The sequence below is a fragment of the Solanum dulcamara genome, chromosome 10, assembly GCF_947179165.1.
Source record: "Solanum dulcamara chromosome 10, daSolDulc1.2, whole genome shotgun sequence".
Lineage (NCBI taxonomy): Eukaryota > Viridiplantae > Streptophyta > Magnoliopsida > Solanales > Solanaceae > Solanum > Solanum dulcamara.
Window position 1 is genome coordinate 41,328,132 of NC_077246.1, and position 4,759 is coordinate 41,332,890.

At 40.1% G+C, this 4,759-nt stretch overlaps 1 pseudogene; it reads left to right on the forward strand.

Annotated features, from left to right (window-relative positions):
• Positions 1 to 864: 864 nt before the first annotated feature.
• On the forward strand, positions 865 to 984 carry LOC129871882 (5S ribosomal RNA; annotated as a pseudogene).
• The last annotated feature ends 3,775 nt before the right edge of the window (positions 985 to 4,759 follow it).

Consider the following 4,759-nt stretch of genomic DNA (forward strand, 5'->3'; position numbering starts at 1 on the left):
CATTTGATCATCAATTTGAACTCTGTATATCGATGTTGATTATCTGTATATCATTTCTGCAGACTCTGGGCTTTTAGTCAATAGCTTGCTTAATCATGTCTGGGCTATTGGAATACTGGAGTAGTAATTGTTACTATAGGCAACTTGATAAGTGATGGATAGTCATTCCGTCTACCTTCGAAGTTAATCTCCCGGCTTGTGACATATCTTCAAGCGTCTAATAGTGTGCTCAGTCTGTTTAGTAGCTCGAGGGAGAAATGCGGTACTAAGATCTATCTGTGCTCCTGATCTCTTCTTGGACTGATCTCAAGGCGTTAATTATAATTGAATTCGTTTTATCTGGGATATTAGATGAGGAAACCTCACGGAACCTTACTACTTTCTTGTCATATAACTTTACCTAGTTCTAGCGGCATAGGTGGTCTTCCTTGGAAGCAAATGAGCTGATTCGTTACCCTACTCACAATAACCCATATAGCACCCTACTCTTACAGAGTACAAAATAGGTTCATAATGACGTTGATAATTTGGGAATCGTTAGCCTCGTATAGTCCTTCTCGACTCTTTTCAGAACTTTAACTGGCATTCGATCTTTTGGGTCCTGTTTTTTCGCCCTCAGAGTTGGCTACCAAGTGGTGTCGAAATTCCCTCGCCCACTGGCCCATATAGACATTCTGCGGTTTCTCTCTCATTAACTAGCTCTATGTTGAAGAGCTGTGGCATTCGAGTGCGTCGTCAATTAGTAATTAGCTAATCCTTCTTGTTTTGCTTAAGCCCTTGTTACAATTTCCTTAACGTATCTTATAATACTCTGGGTACATAATCTCATATCGTTTCTCCATCACTAGTTCAGATTCCTCCATCTCGCACGATCACACCAGCACTAACGCATTAAGTTCCATCAGAATTTTGAAGTTAAGCGTGTTGGGGCGAGAGTAATATTGGGATGGGTGACCTCCATGGGAAGTCTTCGTGTCGTGTTTTATTATAATCCTTGCCATAATGTGTGGGGCACTCGACTTAGCTCTAGATTTACCTCAACATTGTTTTGCGATTCTTTATGTTTTGCTCTGTCTTCTCGTCTGTTATCTTGCATCTAGCGTCGATATGCTTTCATTAGTACATTCTTCTGTTTTTGTACGCCGCCTTCTAGTGTTATGTTGTTTAGGGTCTCATCGAAAACTTCTTAACGCTGCCTTATGTAGCATTCTGGCGTCCCTCCAATTATTGGTAGCTTCCGGACCTTTCTAACTTGGTTTGGCAAGGTATCTTATTAAAGCTTAGACACCCATCTTAAATGTATTCCCATATCAATTGCCTTCACCTTACTTTTGCCATTTTCTCATTAACTTCCCCCCTTTAGAGGGTACTCGTATTTTCCTCTGTTTGTACTTGTAGTCGTTCCAATTTCAATTATGCAGTACTAGTATTCTGATGATAACTATTCCAGGTTTTCTCGAAGTAGTGGTTTTGTCCCAACCTATATCCTTTGCTTCATGGGGCGAATAGAAGTTGCGTCGTTTGTTCCTTAAGTTTTCCATCCTCGTCCCTTAAGGGTTCCACTATTTTTGGGGCGACGTTGTGTACATGCATCATTTTTTTGTATCGTAAGTCCCATGGTCTTACTGCGTTCTCAACACAGGCCTTTAACTTACCCAACGCGTCCACTTTATCCCTGCATACTCGTATCACACTATTCAATTCATACTTAAATATCCCCCTTTTTATTCGTATATATATTCAGTTCCCGACATCTCTTTGAGGTGCTTCTATTAGAATTTCTTTCCCCAATTAGTTAGTGGAGAACTATGAACTGTTATCGTAACTCATTTTCCAACCATTGTTGGAAGAAATCAGAACCTCTTAAACATCACAATATTTCTTTTAATACTTGACCTACCTGGTCTCCTTCTGCGTTTATCCTCGAGTTGTGAACAACTCTTCCAATTTACAATAGGAGTTGAGGGCTTGGTATTTTTTTCAAAAAGAGTAAAACTCATTCGCAGGACATCTTATCCTTTATCCTGAGCCCTCTATTTATCTTCCTACAATACAAATACGGCTAGAGATACCATAATCCAAATTTTCTGCTAAATAAGCTTTTGTTCCTCCGACATAAAATTTTTCAAGTGAAAAGGGTGCCCCTTATCAGCAACCTGAAGGATACCTCTTACAGCTTTAGTTGAACATAGTAGGGGTACTTGGTATCAACTTCTCAAACATCTCAAATGTCACGACCCAACCCCGTAGGCCGCAACTGGGGTCCGACCTGGACCCTCTTATACGTATTTATCAACTACACTTTAGTTGAACCGTGTGTGATGTGATACTATATACAAAAACCCCAATAGTTTAAAACTTTTTCATGTACATGTAGCCTCTTTCATTTGTTTCATATCATGAAAGGGCACACGAGCCGACAAGGCTGCTATAACAAAAACATTCACAATTTATCGAATAGGCAACATCGAAACTAACTCACAAACAACCCACATATACACATGTATACAGACCTCTAAGAATAGTAACAATAACATATGGCGGGACAAGACCTCCGCCGTACCCCTGAATGTACAAATATATACATTAAGTGACCAGCATCAAAATTTAGGCTCCAGAACAGTGAAGCACTTCCGACACAGCTGAGAGGAACTCCTACGCTGATGGATCTACAGAATAAACATCTGTACCTGCGGGCATAAAATGCAGCCCCCCGAGAAAAGGGGGTCAGTACGATATATGTAAAGCATAACACATCGTAACTGAGATCATAACTGAAATAGGGATGCAGGGGACAAGTATAATAACTAAATGAATTACTGTACCTGCACCTTAGGACACGTAAATCATACACATCATCATATGCTATGCCCGACCCTCTAGTGAACTCGGTGTTATAATCACTTCTTCATAATCACATATCATCATATCATAATGCATTTCATTTCATCATATCATCGTATACGGTATCATACCATCGTATACGGTATCATCTTATCATGTATATCATCGTATCACACCCGGTTCACTGCGGGGCTCAGGGTCACAATGTATTGCTTTAATCTCATATGCATGCCTACATAAAGTATCCGGCCCTTTAGTAAGGGACTCGGTGAATGGAGTGGTGTACGTCTATAGCGTACCATCATAATATAGATATGTACCCGGCCCTCTAAGGAGGGACTCGTTGTTCCTTCCTTATTTCACCACATATACTATCATATTACAGCCGGCCCGAGACTCGATAAATAATCGTATCGTCATAACATATAACATATATCACACCTCACGTACGGCATCGTCTCCTCGTGCGTGGAACTATACACATCCGGCCCGAGATGCGGTGAAAGAAGCAGTAACACTGTGCACGATAACATATCCCGGCCCATCGTGGGACTCGAGGAAGGATGGGTTACAGTATGTACGAGTAGAGTAGTGAGAAATCATATGCAACTAAGTCATTATCTAAGACTCGATGAAACAGTCAAGTGAACCGTCACCTAAAGACTGGGGGAGTAATTATCCGAGGTATCCCTTTAGATGTCATTAGGGCTTACATCAGTTGGGGCCTCAAGAATCACAGACATGCATCCAGACAATGCCATATAGCTTATGCAATCAGAAACATGGTTTATGCAATCAAGGACACGATTATGCAATTAGAGATACAGTTATGCAATCAGAGACACAGTTACCTAGTCAAAGACTCAACTTATGCAATCAGATGCATTTACCATTTTAGAGCCTTTAAAAAAAAAGAGGAGCTGGTACCTCCACTTACTATTCATTATATAGAAGGCTCGAGAGTAGCAGTTTGACTACTTTCAGACTCTTATGTTCAGGAGTGATTACAAGTCACGAGTTACACTCAAAGCTCGTAAATGGAATTACCTCTAAACCTATATCATATACCATTTCACTTAAAATCAAGCCATTCCAAAGGAAAGGAGAAATGGGCTTTACATGTACTAGTTTTCATCACATAGAAGACAAAAAGGCAATGACTCAGCTATTGCAGAAGTTCTAATACCAAGAAGTAAACAAGAGTCTCGACTCATACTCAGGGCTTTACGAATGGATTGAATCCCAAATATCGTATACATATCATTCATAACTTATATCTAAGATATGCCAAAAGAAAAGAAGAATAGTTCTACATATCTATTCCAAAAACACGCCAAATGAAAGCTTCACATACCTTGTATGGACTTCTCTTAATCACGTCCACATCGTTGTCCTCGAAACCTATTTAACATGGAAGTAATGTAAGTATTAACAACCTTGGACTTTTCATCAACTTAGACTACCCACGAGTATTCATAACATTCATCCCTTCGCTCGCCCTCTCGGCTAGTTCCTTAACTAGTTAGGATGTTAATGAAAATCGGGCAGCACCTCCCCTATAATGTGCCCTATCCGAATTCCCAACCATGTCCTTAGCACCTGCAGCCAACCAACAAATCAAACAGCAGACCATACATATACATATTACGACAAAATTACACAATATAAACTCCAAACGGCTCGTCCGAAGTTACGATATCAAAAGAGGGTTTCTAGTTTCTATTTTGCGAAAACTTTAACCGTACGAAGCATGGAATCATGTGGCTGCAAACAGAAGATACTAAAACTATTTTAGAACACATTTATACCCTGAAACACACATCACACAACCAGCAGCAGCCTCCAAACACACCACGCCTCACTTTGACTACAATTTAACTACGGCGACTTCAATTTAGATTGTTTCTTTCGCTGA